Here is a 21,394-nt window from a genome sequence, read left to right as displayed (position 1 = left end):
ATGTTGCCTACAAAAAGCAAGATTCCAGGTTCATGTCTGGCCAATGGAATGTTCATGGCAAATAATATTTAGGGCCCACCTCCCTAAAGATAGGAGTGGCCAGACAAACAATGTTATGTACAAAATCACTGTTCATTAATTTTGATAAATTCCTCTTTTCATGGGTTTTAATGCTATGACTGAGAATATGCAAAAACTTCTTATGAATTCATAAACTTTTGTATTGATTACTATAATCAGTATTTCTGGATTTACTTATTTGAAAGAACTCTTTAAATTCTTGAGCTGCTTCTGAATGAGACTGGTCAATTGTTCAACTTTTCAGTGTCCTGGCAAACAAGTGCTCCATTGATAGAACTGTTTCAACAGTTGCTTGGAACACACACAGCAGACACTGATCTGGGCAGGCTTCACACACACAGTCTGAAATGATACGAAACATTAGCACTGGTATGCAATAATGTAACGCATCATTTACTGGAAGAAGAACTGTTGCTGAACCAGGTACACCAAAAAACTGTTTTAATGAAGTTATTCAACTGATCATACTAATTATGATGATGCCAGCAGCATCCTATAATAGGTCAGTGAGTAGAAAATTGTACACAACATATCTGAAGTCTACAAAGAAACAAAATAATTTTTTTCAATTAAATTATGTTTTTCATTTTTCCATTAATAATAACAATAATGAAAATGAGGAGAGCCTTATACAAAACACAGGGTATTTACAACAAGAAACATCTGTCCACCTGCACCAAAATTCGTCACTACAAAACTGTAATCAAACCTGAGATGCTATATGCCAGTGAGATACTGATGTTACACTCCTTGAGAACATTCTCACACAGTAAAGAAAAATCATTAGGAAAATTATTGGACCAAAACTCACAAACAGAGGATACAGGCATCACTCCAGGGACACCACACAGATATTCTCCAACATTGCAGTGGACATTAGAAAGAGGCAACTAAAATGTTATGGACACATCAGCAGACTCCCACAGACCAGACCCACCAGCCCAATCATCAGGAACATCCAGGGACTCAAGATCATCACACCCTGGATGAAAAGTCAAAACTGATCTGGAAAGAGCTCAGATAGATTTAGCAGACATCATGGACAAAGGCATCTATAGACACAAGGTGTACAAGTGGGAGGTGATGTCAGAGAAAACAGTATCTAAAGCCCAAAGGCTGAAGTGGACTGAAGAAAGGAAGAGAGCCTTTAGTTAATGAATGAAGGAGTACTGGAAGAACAAGTAGTCATGAATGTTTCGCGTGGTCTGATAAAAGACCTGTAAAGTGTGTAATAATAATAATAATAATAATAATAATAATAATAATAATAATAATAACATAACATCTGCGAAAGGAAAGAAATAATAATAATGCCCACAGTTCACAGTCTAATGGTTAGCACTGCCGTCTCTAGATTGTCGTGTCCCCGGTTCAGCTCACATCTGGGTCAGAGATTGTCTTTGCTTGGAGACTGGGTGTTGTGTTGTCTTCATTTCATCTCATCTTCATAGATGTACAAGTCACTGAAGTGGCATCAAATAGAAAGACTTGCTTCAGGTGGCTAAACTATCCCAGACGGGGTTTCCTGGCCAATAATGCCATATGTTCATTTTCATATTATCATTATCATTATCATTATCACTGGAATTTCGTGCAAATTTCAACTGCAATTTACAAGAGGTCTTAGAGGAATGAAGAATGTGTGTCTTGCAAGGTAAGCACACAATGCCATTTCTTAATTTTAAAGGAAAGAAAGAAATAATTTCCGAGGAGCAGAACCTATAAAATTTAACTGAGCCCCATATCAATGACTTAACATTAAGGAATTGATGCTGTTTGTACAACAAGATAGCACTAACCACCTAACACTCCATACCACACTATGGTATATGAGTAATCAGTTTTGCTGAAACATTTATGTCTAATTTACATTAGATGAAAGCAGTAGAGAAGGTTCAATTCCCCCCCCCCCACACCCCCCACACACACACACAAAATAGTTGGTACGCCATTGGGAAGCTGTTTCACTTAGGAGTCTGGAAAGACATCAGTGTGAAAATGGAAGATAGCGTAGGAATTAAAGTTCTGTGAATGATGACGTCATAGGACCACAAGTTCAGACTGGGAGAAGGAAATCAGTATTTTTATCTCCAAAGGGATTACTTGCCTTATGTAATTCAGGAAAGGCTAAATGAGGATGGCCAAATGGTGAGCTGATTCATCATTCTTCACAATCCACCCATCAGGTTTACTCTTAGCACTTACAATTACATTAGTAGTGCCACAGTCATGGTCTTTTATGTCCAGGTTGTGTTCTGTCTGTGGTTCTTCAACAATGTGGACAATAATGCTGCCTTTTTTTTAGCATATCCTATCAAAGCTATACAGAGGTAACCCTGTGTCCCTGGTAGAACTGCCGAAGCTGTGCCTTGCCTCCCCCCAAACCTACATTTCTGAAATTTCTTTATATACAGATATAACAATTTTATAATTGTGCACACAGATGTAATAAAAATGAAAGACTGCTGAAAAAATATTTCTTAAGTGAATTATGTTGATAAACTCACATAACATATTAACAATACCTTTGTAATTAATAAATCACAAGGTGTGTAACTTCCTAAAAAAATCTTGAGTACAACTAAATCGATATTTTATTGTTTATGCAGGCTACTGTATGCTGGTTTTAGTATGATGTATAAGACACTACAAACTGTATTTGTTCCTCACAAATGATTAGTATTGCATAAATTAATAATTCAAAATAAAAGATGAAGGGCTATAATTAAGAGATGAGAAAATATCCCTTTCCAAGAATTGTGTCTTTGTTATAATTTTATTTTGCATTTCCTTGCTTTGAGGAAGCAAACTCATCATCTTATTTAAATCAAGTTTTGCAGCTGTTTCTCATTCTATCGACACGAAAAGACAGCTTAATTTGACAGTCTAGTTGCTTCAATACTAAACCTTAAGCAGTTTATAATCACACTGACTGTGAAACCTGGCATGGCCCAGGTATTTATTTATTCCAGTCTTCTATTAGTCCACCTCCCCCCCTCCCCTCTCTGTGACCATGTCCTCCTCCTCCTCCTCCTCCTCCTCCTCTATCCCCCCATCTTCGTCCATCTCCTCCTCTTTCCTTTCTGTGCCCATTTGCTTCCTCTTTCCCTCTGGCTCTCCTCCTCCTCCTCCTCCTCCTCCATCTCTGTATCTCCTGCTTCCTCCTCACTGTCTCTCCATCTCCTCATTCTCCCTTCCTCTCCACATTATCACACTCAACCCAAGAGGATGCTGGTGGTTCTTATCTCTACAGTATTTCTTCTCAGACTGTAACTAATATGTGAACCAAATTTGACTGAAATCGTTTAAGATTAGCTCTTTACCCATGGCTTTAATTGCATACACACATCTCGAATACATTTCACACATATTTAACACTATTATGAGAAGGATAGTTGTTGCTTCACCCATATTTAACATATTTCACATGTACACTATGTGATCAAAAGTAACCGAACATCACCAAGAACATACATTTTTCATATTAGGTGCATTTTGCTGCCACCTACTGCAAGGTTCTCCATATCAGTGACCTCAGTAGTCATTATACATCGTGAGAGAGCAGAATGGGGCGCACCGCAGAACTCACGGACTTCGAATGTCGTCAGGTGATTAGCTGTTACTTGTGTCAAACATCTGTACGCGAGATTTCCACACTCCTGAACATCCCTAGGTCCACTGTTTCCAATGTGATAATGAAGTGGAAACGTGAAGTGACACGTACAGCACAAAAGTGTACAGGCCGACCTTGTCTGTTGACTGACAGAGACCACCTACAGTTGAAGAGGCTCGTAATGTGTAATAGGCAGACATCTATCCAGAGCATCACACAGGAATTCCAAACTGCATCAGGATCCCCTGCAAGTACTATGACAGTTAGGTGGTGGTGAGAAAACTTGGACTTCATGGTCGAGTGGCTGCTCATAAGCCACACATCATGCCAGTAAAGCCTAAATGACACCTCGCTTGGTGTGAGGAGCATAAACATTGGACAATTGAACAGTGGAAAAACGTTGTGTGGAGTGAGAAATCATGGTACACAATGTGGTGATCCAATGGCAGGGTGTGGGTATGGCAAACGCCCAGTGAACCTCATCTGCCAGCGTGTGTAGTGCCAACTGTAAAATTTGGAGGCAGTGGTGTTATGGGTGGTCGTGTTTTTCATGGATGGGGTTTGCCCCCCTTGTTGTTTTGTGTGGCACTATCACAGCACAGGCCTACATTGATGTTTTAAGCATCTTCTTGCTTTCCACTGTTGAAGAGTTATTCGGGGACGGCGAGTGCATCGTTTGACATGATCGAGCACCTGTTCATAATGTACAGCTTGTGGCGGAGTGGTTACATTAAATAAGATCCCTGTAATAGACTGGCCTGCATAGAGTCTTGATCTGAATCATATAGAACGCCTTTGGGATGTTTTGGAACACCGACTTCATGCCAGGCCTCACCAACTGACAGCGATACCTCTCCTCAATGCAGCACTCTGCGAAGAATGGTCTGCCATTCCCCGAGAAACCTTCCAGCACCTAACTGAACATATGCCTGCAAGAGTGGAAGCTGTCATCAAGGCTAAGTGTGGGTGAACACCTTATTGCATTACCGATGGATGTTGCCACGAACTTTTAAGTCATTTACAGCCAGGTGTCCAGATACTTTTGATCACATAGTGTATTTGTACACATATTTTACCAGTACATCTTGTGAATTTCACCCTGCAGTTTCCTGTTTATGTCTGAACTACATATCATACAATGACGTAATTTTCTAAGTCCACCCAGTGGTATATGTGCCTACTATCTGCAAAATGTGTTGTGAATGGAGTTAGTAGTAAATAATTACTAAATTACAATGTCGTGCTTGCTGTGGCAGTTTCTCTCGTATCTCAGCGTTTGTAACGTCATATCTACGTACAATGCTGCAAATACGTCGTAAGTCACTACCGCTATGAGTGTCACAATTTGCGAGAAAATTTAGGCACCTACATTTTCTTCTCTTATTTTGCCATTTTGCTTCCGTCGTCACCAACTGCACTCTCGCCATGCAGAATACTCCTCCCTCTCCTTTGCATCACGACTGAAACTGGTGTTGTGTCAGACTTAGCACCAAAACACACCATCCAGTCACGTTAATGTGACAATATGTCAAAAGCTTGAATGACCACCTTTTGCAGCGTGAGATGTGCAGGAAGGGAGTTAATGAGATTCTGGAATGTACCAACAGGGATGGGGAACCAGAATGACTTCAGTGCCGTGGCCAGTTGTGCTAAATTTCTCAGTTGAGAATCCATAGCACGCACAGCCCGATCGAGGTAGCTCACACATTCTCGACTGCGTTTATAATCACACTGACTGTGAAACCTGGCATTGCCCAGGTATTTATTTATTCCAATCTTCTATTAGTCCACCTCCCCCCCTCCCCTCTCTGTGAGCATGTCCTCCTCCTCCTCCATCCCCCCGTCTTCGTCCATCTCCTCCTCTTTCCTTTCTGTGCCCATTTCCTTCCTCTTTCCCTTTGGCTCTCCTCCTCCTCCTCCTCCTGCTCCATCTCTCCATCTCCTGCTTCCTCCTCACTGTCTCTCCATCTCCTCATTCTCCCTTCTCTCTCCACATTATCACACTCAACCCAAGAGGATGCTGGTGGTTATTATCCCTACAGTATTTCTTCTCAGACTGTAACTAATATGTGAACCTAATTTGACTGAAATCGTTTATGATGAGCTCTTTACCCATGGCCTGGTGAATACTGTAATCCTATCCTGATGATCTTCGAGCCGCACATATACACTGAGATCTGTGTGATATGTTGTGTTGTCCTGCTGGTAGATGCCATCGTGTCGATGAAAAACGAATGCACATAGGGGTGGACATGGTCCCCAAGGACAGATGCATACTTGTGTTGATCCGCTGCGCCTTCCAGAATGACGAGATCACCCCAGGGAATGTTACGAAAACATTCCCCACCTGTCCGATGGGGCATGAAACGTTATTCATCTGGCCACCAGTCACTAATTAGTGGACGTCTAGTTGCAGCATTGTCGTGGAAATTCCAGGCTTCGTCGCTGATGGACATCAGTCAGCATGGGTCCATGAACCAGGCGCCTGCTTCAGAGGCCCATATGCAGCAATGTCGACTGAACGATCGTTGACGAGACACTGTTGGTAGCCCCTTGGTTCATCTCGGCGGTCAGTTGCTCATCTGTTTCAAGTCTGTTCGCCCGTTCACATCTCCACAGCCGGCGTTCACCCCAGTTATCTATGGGCAGTGGCACATCATAGCTGCCTCGGCACCGGTTTTGGATAGCGCCATTTTCTCATGCACGATATACATTTAAGCGCCAAAGAAACTGGTATAGGCATGCGCTTTCAAGATTGGGCACATCAAGCATGGAAATATGTAAACAGGTAGAATATGGTACTGCGATCGGCAACGCCTATATAAGCCAAGTGTCTGGCACAGTTGTTAGATCGGTTACTGCTGCTAAAATGGCAGGTAATCAAGATCTGAGTCTGAACATGGTGTTATAGTCGGCGCACGACAGATGGGACACAGCGTCTCCGGGGTAGTAATGAAGTGGGGATTTTTCCGCACGGCCATTTCACGAGAATATCAGGAATCCGGTAAAACATTAAATTTCCGACATCGCTGCGGCCGGAAAAAGATCCTGCAAGCATGGGGCCAACGACGACTGAAGAGAATCGTTCAACGTGGCAGAATAGCAACTCTTCTGCAAATTGCTGCAGATTTCAATGCTGTGCCATCAACAAGTGTCAGCGTGCGAACCATTCAACGAAACATCGTCGATATGGACTTTTAGAGGCGAAGGCCCAGTCGTGTACCCTTGATGACTGCATGACACAAAGCTTTACGCCTCGCCTGGGCCCATCAATGCCGACACTGGATGATTGATGACTCGAAGCATGTTGCCTGGTCGGACGAGTCTCGTTTCAAATTGTATCGAGCGGATGAACGAGTAAGGGTGTCCCGCCCACCCGACACGCTTTATATACCCTCCACGGCTAGTGCATACGTCTGTGAGTGCTTATTGCACGTTGACGTCGAACATAGGCGGTTGTCACATTAACGTGACTGGACCGTGTAAAAGAAAAATAAAGCAGCGTTCGCCCCGTCGTTAACGCTTGCACTCACTCTGTCGTGTACTCTTCTGTTCTCTCCAGTCTAAACGCTTTGCCAGCAGTACAAGCGAATGGCAGTGAACACCGGCGATCTGTCTGCTACTGCTCGCTCGCCGGCGTTCATGTCCACTCGCTCAGGTGTTTAACGAGGCTTAACATGGACTCCACAGTTGCTGGAAAGAGTGCCACAGTAGGACGCTGCAGGATGTGGTTTCATCATCGTGACAGGACTCGACCACACCCTTCGCTGGGAGTCAGAAATGATTCCTGTGCTCAGTATCCTCGTACCTTACGTAACACTTGTTAGCTCGTTTTATCTGTTTTACAGCCTCCGAAAAAGCAACCACGTTGACGATTACGGCGTTAAATGAAGCACTGTATCAGGAATAGGAGAGAGATAAGGGTGTCACGATTTCTTTCAAAACGAAACTCTGGAGTACGGCTCCAGTGTTCTCAGTTTTTGGCAGTTTTTGTCCTCCTCGCCATTGGAACTATCTAGAATTTTCATTATTGTTGGTCTACCTTTCTCTGACGTTCTAGCCCATCACATTGCCCAGTCTTACTATTGGAGTCCTTTAAATACATAGAATATTAACGGGAGCCGCCAAATTCTTGTCATTGTCAACAGCTCATCAATTAAATTTGTCAGTTTGCCCGTACAACGTCATGCGTGGCTCTCCATCGACCACAAAGGCCAACTTCTCAAGCAGTTGCTTCTCCGAATGAAGCAGCAAATAACACGGTATTTTTTCTTACACACAGAACATACTTTCTCGTTCTAGCTCAGTTTGACTCCATATCCTATGGTACGATACAAACTGCCATTTTAGGGCCTAAATAAACAAAGCAGTATTCATAAATGCAAAGCTGAAATGGTTACTGAAGAAAGTCCCAGGGCCTGACGGAATCCCGATCAGATTCTGTACCAAATTGCAGTTGAGTTGGCCTGTCTTCTAACAATAAGCTATCGTAAATTCCTCGAACAAATAACCGTGCCCAGTAGTTGGAAGAAAGCGCAGGTCACACCCATATACAAGAAGAGTAGCAGAAGTGATACACAAAACTTCTATCCTTGACATAGATTTGTTGTAGAATCTTGGAACATATTCTGAGCTCAAACTTAATGAGGTATCTCAAGCAGAATGACCTCCCCCATGCCATCGAGCATGGATTCCGAAAACAACGATCTTGTTAAACACAACTCGCACTTCTCACATGACATTCTGAAATCCATGCATCAAGGCAGTAAGGTACAGGCAGCATTTCTTGACTCCCGTAAGCCATTGGACTCAGTACCATACATTCGCCAATTATAGAAATATAAGATCATATGAGGTACCAAGTGAGCTCTGTGACCGGGTTGAGGATTTCTTTGTGGGGAGGACAGCGGATTACCTTGGACAGAGTCACCGTCAGATGTAGGAGTAACTTCAAGTGGCTCCAGAGAAGTGTGTTCGAACACTTGCTGTTCGTATTGTATACTGATGACCTTGCGGACAATATTAATAGTAATCTCAGATATTTTGCAGATGACGCGCTTATCTGTAGTGAAATACTGTCTGAAAGAAACTGCATAATCATTCAGTCAGATCTTGACAAGGTTTCAAAGCTGTGCAAAGACTGGCAACTTGCGTTCAATGTTCACAACTGTAAAACTGTGCACTTCACAAAACTAAAAAAACGTAGTATCCTGCGACTGTAATATCAACGACGCACAACTGGAATTAGCCAATCCCTGCAAATAGCTGGGAATAACACTTTGTACGCATATGAAACAGAATGATCGCATAGGCTAAGTTGTGGGGTAAAGCAAGTGGTAGATTTCGGTTCATTGGTAGAATATTGGTGAAGCGCAATCAGTCTACAAGGGGGATTGCGTACAAATCACTCGTGCGTCCCATCCTAGAATATTGCTCAAGTGGTGGGACGTATACGAAACAGGACTGTCAGGGGTATTGAACGTATACAGAGAAGGGCAACACGAATGGTCACAAGTTCGTTTCATCCGTGGGAGAGAGTCACAGAGATACTGAAGGAACGTTCAGACTAAGAACTATCCTGAGAAAGCCTACTTAGAAAGTTTCAAGAAGCGACTTCAAATGATTGCTCTAGGGATATATTACAACCGCCTAAACACCACTCCCATGGGGATAGTGAGGACAAGATTACACTAATTACAGCACACACTCAGGCACTTAAACAATCACTCTTCCCGCGCCCCATACGTGAATGGAACGGGACAAACCCTAATAACTGGTACAAAGGGACGTACCCTCTTTGTCATGCACATCACAGCCGTTTGTAGTGTATACATGTAGATGTGGATGTTCTACACTACTAATTTATTTAATTAACCGATTTTAGACTGACAAAACCATCGTTAAATTATACTCTGACGGTAGTCTTTGTAATCCGAAAACCGTTTAACTAATAAACTAATACTAAAGAGTATAATTTTGTGCTTTTTCATGCTTGAATATGAAGTTGTTCTATAAAGTGGCAACGGAAGAGTCAAAGTGTGCTAGTGACACGAATTCAAAAAATGGTTCAAATGGCTCTGAGCACTATGGGGCTTAACATCTATCGTCATCAGTCCCCTAGAACCTGCGGACCAGTGACACGAAAAATCAGTGACTACACACTTGAGCACAAGACAGGAAACGAAATATAAAAATGCAAAGGAAAATCCAAAAATGTTGAATTGAGCCTTCAAACGATCATTAATAAAGGAAAACCAAGAAATGATACCAACCAATCGGAGCACCGCCGCTAGGATGATTGACATATTAATAAGTGCTACAGGTCTTAAAGCTTCAGTGACAAATTTAAACAGGACCCAAAACCAGGTAGAGTCAAGTTCCATATAAAAAATTGGCAATTTTCGGTGTAATCCTTGAGATAAGAAATTTCCTCATGGCTGGGAAAGAAGCCACGTCCATTCACAATTAAATAAGAACAAAACTGACACACAGAACAATCGCCCTATATCATTCATTTATCTGTAGTCGACTACTAGAACGTATTCAGATTTCAAACATAATGACACACATGGAATAAACCAAAGTTCTCCGCGGAAATCAGAATACTGTCTGAAAACGTTGATCACATGAAATCCAACTCGCCTTCTGCACTAACCGCTCAGCACCCTTGATAGGTGAAACCACACAGATATGGTGCGCCAAGACTTTCAAGATGCATTTGATAACGTGTTAGATCTACGCCTGGTAACGAAAGTATGTTCCTAAGTTTGCGACTAGTAGGGAGGACGAAGATGATCATTGTGTGTACCGATGGTCATCTACATCTACTGAAACAATATTTGACATGTCCCAAAGGAGCTAACAGGATAGCTACTGCTTATGCTTACGTTGATGAGTTGGCCGATATTATTGGCTGCTGTAAATGGTCTTTTGCGGATGATATACTTAATTAGGAGGAAGTTCTAGTTGGTAAAAATGGCAGTAACATCCAGTTAAATCTTGACAAAATAAAAATGGCAAGTGAGTTTGAACTTGGTGCTACAGACAGCGCATGAGCGATGAGACACAGCATCTCCGAGGTAGCGACAAGTGGGAATTTTCCCGTACGAGCATTTCACGAGTGTACCGTGAATATCAAGAATCCGGTAAAACATCAAATCTCCGCGTTGCTGCGGCCGGAAAAAGATCCTGCAAGAATAGGTCCATCAAGCCAGAGTGCAATGCTGGGCCATCAACAAATGTCAGCGTGCGAACCATCCAACGAAACATCATCGATATGGGTTTCGGGTCTGAAGGCCCATTCGTGTACCCTTGATGATTGCACGACACAAAGCTTTACGCCTCGCCTCGGCCCGTCAAAACCGACATTGGACTTTTGATGACTGGAAACATGTTGCCTGGTCGGATGAGTCTCGTTTCGAATTGTATCGAGTGGATGGACGCGTACGGCTATGGAGACAACCTCATGCATCCATGGAGTATGAATTTCAGCAGGTGCTTTTCAAGCTCGTGGAGGTTCCGTAATGGCGTGGGGAGTGTGCAGTTGGAGTGATATGGGACACCTGATACATCTAGATACGACTCTGACAGGTGATACGTACGTAAGCATCCTGTCTGATCACCTGCATCCATTCATGTCCATTGTGCATTCCAACGCGCTGTTCAGGAGAGATGTCCACCGCCTCGTACTCTTACGGATTTATGGAAGCCCTGCAGGATTCATGGTATCAGTTCCCTCCAGCACTACTTCAGACATTAGTCGAGTCCATGCCACGTGAGGCTGCGACACTTCTGGATGCTCGCGAAGGCCCTACACGATATTATGCGGGTGTAAATAATCACTCGCACTTCCGTCACTTACTATGAATACTTTTATTCTCGCAGCGTGTAATATTTCTGGCTTATTCAGCCATCATATTAGGCTCCAGGAAGCTATTCCCAGGGCAGTGGAGACGCAAGAAGCATAGAGATGACGCAATGTGGGATGAGGTACCGGTGACAGATGTTAGATTCGGTACCATTCCTGTGAGAAAGACCGCCTGCATGATGCTGCTGCTCTGTGACTGGCTGCTGTGTTCGGCGGTAGGGCGCCAAAACGTTAAACTTGAGTTGCTATTATTAATTAAACCTGTCATCCAAATTACTTCATTTTTTAAAATAAACATCTCAACAGCCAGCTATCACTCAGTCATTTCAAAATGATTAAAATCAAAGTATTACTAAAACAAAAGACTGACGATATTACTGCCGATGCACTTCGGTGGCGTTTGGGTCATGCCTTGCTGGCTTGGCGCACGAAGTGTCTCGGGCAGTCCGGCTCTCCAGTTCTGACCGTTCCAGTAGACAGACATGTTGTCTGCGGCAGGATGTATTTCATGATATTTTAGCCAGATATAATGACTTGTGATCAAGAATAGTTTCTTGTGTCTATATCAATAAAAACGCGAGTGGCATCCCAAATGAGTTATAGTTTATTCGTAGCAGCAGTTCCTTGCGAAGTTAATTTCAGCCTCAAGAAAAAGAATCTACGACCTGCGTGCTGTTTTCTGCACTGGTGACATCATCATCATGAAGACAGCAGGTTAGTGAAATGTACAAGAACTTACGTACTCCACACAGGGCAGTGGAAACAACTAGGCACCTCACGTGTACTGCATGCACAGTACAAATGTGCTCAGTGACACGTCATCTGCAGTAATGCAGAGGAGGTAAAGAACGATGAAAGTATTAACACTATCTCACTTTTATTCCTTTTTCTTGCCGTAAGCGTATACACAATGCGTCTAGCATAGAGCGCGTACTGCAGAGAACTGATCAGGCAAAGACACAGTTGTTCTTGCTGCGGCAGGGCAGCGATATTATTGGGAGGTACATCCAATGATTCTGCCTCCCCACAGACCTATAATGACAGTTGATTCTGCACAGATACTCTATTAGCAGCCGAAAAGAATTGGTCTTCGAATGGAAACCGCAAACGTTTGATGGTAAGGCGACAAGTCAACCGAATCCTCCACCGGAAAACAAGTCTGGTACGTCACAGACGGCATTAGTGACAGTGGGTGTGTCATATGATAGGAATGTCTTACCGACGCACCTAATTCGTACGCCTGGTAAGCGAGGTATGCCTCCTTGCCCGATATAGGTGTTCGTATGGAATGCGAATGTGGTCACTCCCAATAAGATGATGAAAACTTAATAGTTCGTCACATAAGCTGCAACAAATGAACGCAAGAGTTATAATCATACAATGTCTCTGCTCTCTGTCAAAACATATGTTTTTAACGTTTCTGAAGCTGTGTTCCGTTTCGGAAGTTTTGACCCTTGAATCCCTTTGTTGTAACATAGTTCATACCGGTTTTTTATTTGTTTCCATTTCTGTGAGGTATCTAAGTAGTATCTCGCCTGCTCTCACTATTCATCACACGGAAACGTATTCTTATTCTACAACCAGTGAGAAGAACATTTCAATGAACGGACAGACAGTTCATAATGTCATGAAAAGAAAATGGTATGAGGGAGCTTTGAACACTGCGTGTCCAGTTGACAGTACACCGTGACCACTTGACTACCCCGCTTCGACTATCGACTATTCAGCTTTTCTCGATGTTGCACATCTTGAGCTTGGACCGTTCGCTGTTTCGACTTTGCTTTTTTCCAGTTCAGTACACCTCCTTCCTGTTTTCATGCTTGATCGGTCTTCGGTTTTTGACGGGCTAATCACTGGGCCGTCTTACAAGTAAATCTGAAGGGGGAGGGGGGGGGGAGTGCGATGGGGAGTTTCCCGTGTTAGTAGTAGCAGAGTTTTGCTCTATGATTGGCGCTTGATCGCGACGCACCATTTTCTACATCTACATCTGCATCTGCATTTATACCCCGCAAGACAGCCAACGGTATGCGGCGGAGGGCACTTTATGTGCCACTGTCATTACCTCCCTGGCCGGCCGTGGTGGCCAAGCGGTTAAAGGCGCTACAGTCTGGAACCGCGCGGCCGCTACGGTCGCAGGTTCGAATCCTGCCTCGGGCATGGATGTGTGTGATGTCCTTAGGTTAGTTAGGTTTAAGTAGTTCTAAGTTCTAGGGGACTGATGACCTTAGAAGTTAAATCCCATAGTGTTCAGAGCCATTTAGCCATTACCTCCCTTTCCTGTTCCAGTCGCGTATGGTTCGCGGGAAGAACGACTGCCGGAAAGCCTCCGTGCGCGCTCGAACCTCTCTAATTTTACATTCGTGATCTCCTCGGGAGGTATAAGTAGGGGGAAGCAATATATTCGATACCTCATCCAGAAACGCACCATCTCGAAACCTGGACAGCAAGCTACACCGCTATGCAGAGCGCCTCTCTTGCAGAGTCTGCCACTTGAGTTTGCTAAACATCTCCATAACGCGATCACGCTTACCAAATAACCCTGTGACGAAACGTGCCGCTCTTCTTTGGATCTTCTCTATCTCCTCTGTCAACCCGACCTGGCACAGATCCCACACTGATGAGCAATACTCAAGTATAGGTCGAACGAGTGTTTTGTAAGCCACCTCCTTTGTTGATGGACTACATTTTCTAAGGACTCCCCCCATGGATCTCAACCTGGCACCCGCCTTACCAACAATTAATTTTATATGATCATTCCACTTCAAATCGTTCCGTACACATACTCCCAGATATTTTACAGAAGTAACTGCTACCAGTGTTTGTTCCGCTATCATATAATCATACAATAAAGGATCCTTCTTTCTATGTATTCGCAATACATTACATTTGTCTATGTTAAGGGTCAGTTGCCACTCCCTGCACCAAGTACCTATCCGCTGCAGATCTTTCTGCATTTCGCTGCAATTTTCTAATGCTGCAACTGCTCTGTATACTACAGCGTCATCCGCGAAAAGCCGCATGGAACTTCCTACTCTATCTACTAGGTCATTTATAAATATTGTGAAAAGCAATGGTCCCATAACACTCCCCTGTGGCACGCCAGAGGTTACTTTAACGTCTGTAGACGTCTCTCCATTGAGAACAACATGTTGTGTTCTGTTTGCTGAAACCTCTTCAATCCAGCCACACAGCTGGTCTGATATTCCGTAGCCTCTTACTTTGTTTACCAGGCGACAGTGCGGAACTGTATCGAACGCCTTCCGGAAGTCGAGGAAAATGGCATCTACCTGGGAGCCTGTATCTAATTTGTCTGGGTCTCATGAACAAGTAAAGCGAGTTGGGCCTCACACGATCGCTGCTTCCGGAATCCATGTTGATTCCTACAAAGTAGATTCTCGGTTTCCAGAAATGACATGATACACGAGCAAAAAACATGTTCTAAAATTCTACAACAGATCTATGTCAGAGATATAGGCCTATAGTTTTGCGCATCTGCTTGACGACCCTTCTTGAAAACTGGAACTACCCGTGCTCTTTTCCAACCATTTTTTTTCTTTATTGAATTTCAATTCCCCCCGAAGGGGGCGGGCTGGCAGCAGCTTAGTATGCCGCTCTTCAGCCTACAGACTTTGTTAGAAAGATGAATAGAATAAATAATAGAAACAGGCGATAAAATCGGAGACTTAAAGAGTAACATGGCGAAAAGAAATCGTGGAACTTAAAACAAAGAACAGAGGGATGATGCTAATAAAATACATACGAAGCAGACAGGTAAAACAATAGACAGGCAATTAAAAAACACGGCGACAGTCTGGTTTCTGTTCGCAACACGAGAAAGACGAACAACACTGAATAGTGACTGGAACACTGCACTAAAAAGTTGGCAAATGTGACATACCACAGCCGAGAGCAGGTGGGGGGAAACTGGACAGATGATGGGAAAATAAAAAAGGGGGGAAAGGAGAGTAAAAGCGAAGGGGGGGGGGGGAGCCGGGAAAGGAGCTGATGGAGGATGAGGACCCATAAGAGGGGTGGGGGGCGCTGGGCAGACGCGACAGGGAGTGGGGTAGGCAGAGGAGGGGAATACAAAAGGACTCGGGGGGTAGGAGAAGAGAGGTAGGGAGAGGTTTAGTGGGGAGAAAACAGGACGGAATGGGGGAAGAGGGAGCCCAGGGAAAGGACAGAGGAAAGGAGGGGGAGTGAGGATCAGAGTTGATAGGAGGGATAAATGGAGGGAGAGAGGGCATCGTCTGGGAGGGGGAGTTGATGGAAGCCACCTTGGGAAAGGAGATGTAGGGTGTAGAGATGGAGGGTAGGGGGGACACAACGGTGAAGACGCGGCAGGGGGCGGGGATGGGAGAGGAGAGGAGCAACCAGGGGGTGAGGGGGTTCAAGACGGCGGGAGGTGTAGAGGATGCGGATATGTTCGAGGAATAGGAGCAGATGGGGGAAAGGAATGAGATCATAGAGGATCTGCGTGGGGGACAGGAGGCATATACAGAAGGCGAGGCGGAGTGCATGACGCTCAAGGATCTGGAGGGACTTTGAGAATTTGGGGGGGGGGCAGATATCCAGGCAGGACTGGCATAACAGAGGATGGGACGGATTAAGGATTTGTAGGTGTGGGGGATGGTAGAGGGGTGCAACCCCCATGTCCGGCCAGAGAGGAGTTTGAGGAGTCCGAGGCGGTTGTGGGCTTTGGATTAGATTCCAACCATTTGGAACCTTCGGTACTTATAGAGACTTGCGGTACACGGCTGTTAGAAGGGGGGCAAGTTCTTTCGCGTACTCTGTGTAGAATCGGTGGGATTCTCTGTGTTAAAGCTCGCTATTGGGCCGCAGTGTTTTACATTTTCGCTACTGGCGACTGCCACTGTTTGGCGGAAACGGAACGGAGAGCGTGAGAGCATAACGTTGAGACTCGCTGAAGGCGGTGTTGCCGACAGCGACTTCCGAGTTAGGAGACGCTTGTTGCGACGCTTGTTGCAACGCGTCGGTAGCAAAGCGCCCTCGTCTTCTCGAGAGAGCCTGCAAGAAAGCGCCGTCCACCACGGCGCAGGGCAATGAGGCTGTGGCGAGCATTCACAACAGCATCTGTGAGCTAGGTCATTCTTATTCCGCACTTGTGGAATTTTATACGATCGCCTGTGCGTTTCAACGCACGCGGGGCGTTCAATAAGTGATGCAACACTTTTTTTTTTTTTTTCTCGGCCAGTTTCGGTTGAAAATTTGCGATATTTACTTTGGGGCGTCATGTAAATTTTGACTCCTACACGCACAGTGAACATTCGCGCGCCGGAGGTCATCGCCATCAGTGTATTGTGTGTGTGCCTTCGTTTGTGTTTAGTGTTTGTTCGCCGTTACGCCGCCACTGTTCACGTGTACCGTCGCCGTCATCCATGTTCTGTGCGCCGTGTCCACTAGTGTCAGTGATGTTTTCTCGTCCAGCGTGAAGGGCTCCATGTTTTTTTGTATTTTAGTGTCTACATTGTTTTGCCAGCCGTTTTGTTAGTATTCTCTGTGCCCCCTCTATGTCTTACTTATTGTAAAACTCAAGGCTGAAGAGCGGCGTACTCTGCTGCTGACAGCCCGCCTTGTGTAAGGTGCTAAAAATAACAATAGAGAAAAAAAAAACACATGTAAATTTCCCGCTTCAACTCGTATACGCGTAGTTCCAAGAAGTTCCGGTCGGTGGCGACACTATACCTAGCCAATTGCGTCTGTTAACGGAAGTGCGTACCAAGCAGAGAGCTGACACTGAGTTCCCATTGGCGGAAAATCAGAACATCGCAGATATTCATAGGCGCTTGCAGAATGCCTCCGGACACAGAAGCACGGTGAGTCGGTTGGGCGAAGCGTCTGTCATCGCAACACGCGGTCTTGCAAACCTGCCCGATCTCTCGCTTGCAGGTCGGCCGCACAAACCTGTGAGTGATTCTGTGATGTCGGAAAGTGCGGACACACTCCTTCGAGGTGATAGGCGGATTACAATCAATTACCTCGCTGCACAACTGGACGTCTATGTTGGTAGTTGTTGTAGTAGATGGAGGTATTCAAAGAAGTGTGCCCGCTGGCTTCCTCGCCGCCAACACAAGATCGTAAACAGCAACGAAGGACAATATGTGCAGAATTTCTCGCGCGTTACGAGGCTGATCGCGACAATTTTTTGGTCGAACATTGTCACAGACGATGAAATATGGGTTCATCACTTCGAAGGGGAAACGAAACGGCGTCCACGGAATGGCGGCGCACTGTCTCTCCTCCGAAGAAAAAATTGAGTACCGCACCCTCAGCCGGTATAGTCATGGTGTGGGGCGGCGGGATGGAATTAATGTTAATATAAATGTAGAATGTTATGTAGTAAAGATGCATTTCCCGGCCGATTAACCATATGTGGGGCGGCGGGTGGAATTGTTTGTTATAAAAATGTTCCTATTATTTATGCAGTCTTTTGCCGTTCTCAACACTGGCTCTCTAACTACAATATTGGCAACCAGAAAGTGATTAGCAAAACGTGAAGCCTGCAATTAGAATTCCTAGTGTCCACTTCATCTGAGAAATACACTTATAGCTACAGCTTATAGCTCTGAGGAATTAGGAGATTGTCTGGGATTCTTAATCAAAAACGATTCTCTATAAAAGGTTCACTATATTCTGAAAGTCGCAGACCAAAAAGGATCCACACAATCCAACTACCAGAGCAGTTCAGAGTCTAATGCTCTGATGCAATAATAACTGTTCAAATTAAATGTTTAAGTGAATGCTTGCCATTAATTTGATGATAATGTCCATCAAACGCCACGCTAAATAATGGTAGAATGTCTGTCCCGCGAGGGCACGTGAAAATACGACATACGAAAACTGAAGATAGATCATTAAAGTCATCCCAGAATTAACACTTCACTCGAAAACGATTTCATGGTTACGGGTATCCCGAGTAACTTATTACGGCATCCGAGGCTGTTTATATTAATGATACCGACGCGACGCGACTCCCGGCACAGGTGGTGTGCTATTCAGCGTCTGGAGAGAACTGGGGCCTTTTCTTCTCGCGCAGCGTTCTTATATATAAAGCCACGGTGCGGACGGCTAACTAAGGGAACGCCTGATCAATTCCGCTCTCCCGACTAACCGCTGGGCTTGTAATGCACCACTTTAAGTTATTGAATACATCATTGCTTCCCTTGCTGATGGCCGATGAAGCTCTCAATTTAAATGTGCAATCAGGTAAGTAATCATAATAAAAGTCTGGCTAAGTCAAATACACTCCTGGAAATGGAAAAAAGAACACATTGACACCGGTGTGTCAGACCCACCATACTTGCTCCGGACACTGCGAGAGGGCTGTACAAGCAATGATCACACGCACGGCACAGCGGACACACCAGGAACCGCGGTGTTGGCCGTCGAATGGCGCTAGCTGCGCAGCATTTGTGCACTGCCGCCGTCAGTGTCAGCCAGTTTGCCGTGGCATACGGAGCTCCATCGCAGTCTTTAACACTGGTAGCATGCCGCGACAGCGTGGACGTGAACCGTATGTGCAGTTGACGGACTTTGAGCGAGGGCGTATAGTGGGCATGCGGGAGGCCGGGTGGACGTACCGCCGAATTGCTCAACACGTGGGGCGTGAGGTCTCCACAGTACATCGATGTTGTCGCCAGTGGTCGGCGGAAGGTGCACGTGCCCGTCGACCTGGGACCGGACCGCAGCGACGCACGGATGCACGCCAAGACCGTAGGATCCTACGCAGTGCCGTAGGGGACCGCACCGCCACTTCCCAGCAAATTAGGGACACTGTTGCTCCTGGGGTATCGGCGAGGACCATTCGCAATCGTCTCCATGAAGCTGGGCTACGGTCCCGCACACCGTTAGGCCGTCTTCCGCTCACGCCCCAACATCGTGCAGCCCGCCTCCAGTGGTGTAGCGACAGGCGTGAATGGAGGGACGAATGGAGACGTGTCGTCTTCAGCGATGAGAGTCGCTTCTGCCTTGGTGCCAATGATGGTCGTATGCGTGTTTGGCGCCGTGCAGGTGAGCGCCACAATCAGGACTGCATACGACCGAGGCACACAGGGCCAACACCCGGCATCATGGTGTGGGGAGCGATCTCCTACACTGGCCGTTCACCACTGGTGATCGTCGAGGGGACACTGACTAGTGCACGGTACATCCAAACCGTCATCGAACCCATCGTTCTACCATTCCTAGACCGGCAAGGGAACTTGCTGTTCCAACAGGACAATGTACGTCCGCATGTATCCCGTGCCACCCAACGTGCTCTAGAAGGTGTAAGTCAACTACCCTGGCCAGCAAGATCTCCGGATCTGTCCCCCATTGAGCATGTTTGGGACTGGATGAAGCGTCGTCTCACGCGGTCTACACGTCCAGCACGAACGCTGGTCCAACTGAGGCGCCAGGTGGAAATGGCATGGCAAGCCGTTCCACAGGACTACATCCAGCATCTCTACGATCGTATCCATGGGAGAATAGCAGCCTGCTTTGCTGCGAAAGGTGGATATACACTGTACTAGTGCCGACATTGTGCATGCTCTGTTGCCTGTGTCTATGTGCCTGTGGTTCTGTTAGTGTGAATATGTGATGTATCTGACCCCAGGAATGTGTCAATATAGTTTCCCCTTCCTGGGACAATGAATTCACGGTGTTCTTATTTCAATTTCCAGGAGTGTATTTTGGGCGAGAGAATTAATTTAATTACACTACACGCAGTAGACGAGCTCTGAACTTGCCCTTTGGAGATCCGCTATTGCTATAGTTTTATAGTTATTCAATTGAAACTTCTCACATCTTTATGATTATAGCGGATCTCCCTTCTACTTAAATTTAAACATCCTAGCCTTATTTATTCGCCTACTTAATCTATCTTGCTTCCTTAATTTCTAAGACAAAAACCAGAAAATCATGAATTTCAACTAAAATTTTAATTTGTGAGATCCAGAATACTGTTTCAACTAAATTATTATGCAAAAGGAACCCAAATATAAATTTTTAAGCTTCTACCTCTTTTCTGTTGCGCCAATGATTTTTACAGAAAAACGTCCAAATTTCGAAAATGGTTAGAGTTATTGAACTGATATTCAACACATATTGATTTAGTATTACTCCTGACGTGCTAGAAACGTTTCAGGTTATTTACTTGATTTTTTAAAGTATTGCGCAACATTTGTGACGTCAGAGCTAGTTACAGCGGACTAGGCTGGCACACAATGGAAAGACTGATGTGAATTTTATATGGCGTGAGTAGGCTGCTTCCCTGCAATGGCGACGGTCTTCTGGGACTGACGGTTTTCGGGGACTCTGAAGCGCTTATTCTACGAGGCGTGTTTTTTAAGTAAGTACCGTTTTGAAATTAAAAAAGACGTGCTAAGATATCTCAATAATTTTATTTTTACATGAAAGCCTGTACCTTAATCTACTTTTCTACATAATTTCCGTCAATATTGAGGCACTTGTCATAACGTTGTAGCAGTTTTTGGATACCTTCCTCATAGAAGTCTGTCGCCTGACTTGTTAACCACTGCATCACCACTGTTTTGACTTCGTCGTCGTCTTGAAGACGCTGACCGCCCAGGTGCTTCTTCAAGTGCAGGAACAGGTGGTAGTTACTGGGCGCAAGATCGGGACTGTACGGAGGATGATCTAGAGTTTCCCAAAAAATGGTTCAAATGGCTCTGAGCACTATGGGACTTAGCTGAGGTCATCAGTCCCCTAGAACTTAGAACTACTTAAACCTAACTAACCTAAGGACACCACACACATCCATGCCCGATGCAGGATTCAAACCTGCGACCGTGAAGTTCACGCGCTTCCAGACT

At 45.0% G+C, this 21,394-nt stretch overlaps 1 protein-coding gene across 1 annotated transcript in view; it reads right to left on the bottom strand.

The window, feature by feature from the left end:
* LOC126093202 (aldehyde dehydrogenase, mitochondrial-like) overlaps nt 1-21,394 on the bottom strand; it is a 153,512-nt gene that overhangs the window by 43,518 nt on the left and 88,600 nt on the right. The window lies entirely within an intron of this gene.

The sequence above is a fragment of the Schistocerca cancellata genome, chromosome 1 (assembly GCF_023864275.1).
Source record: "Schistocerca cancellata isolate TAMUIC-IGC-003103 chromosome 1, iqSchCanc2.1, whole genome shotgun sequence".
Classification (NCBI taxonomy): Eukaryota; Metazoa; Arthropoda; class Insecta; order Orthoptera; family Acrididae; genus Schistocerca; species Schistocerca cancellata.
This window is presented reverse-complemented; position numbering and strand designations above follow the sequence as displayed.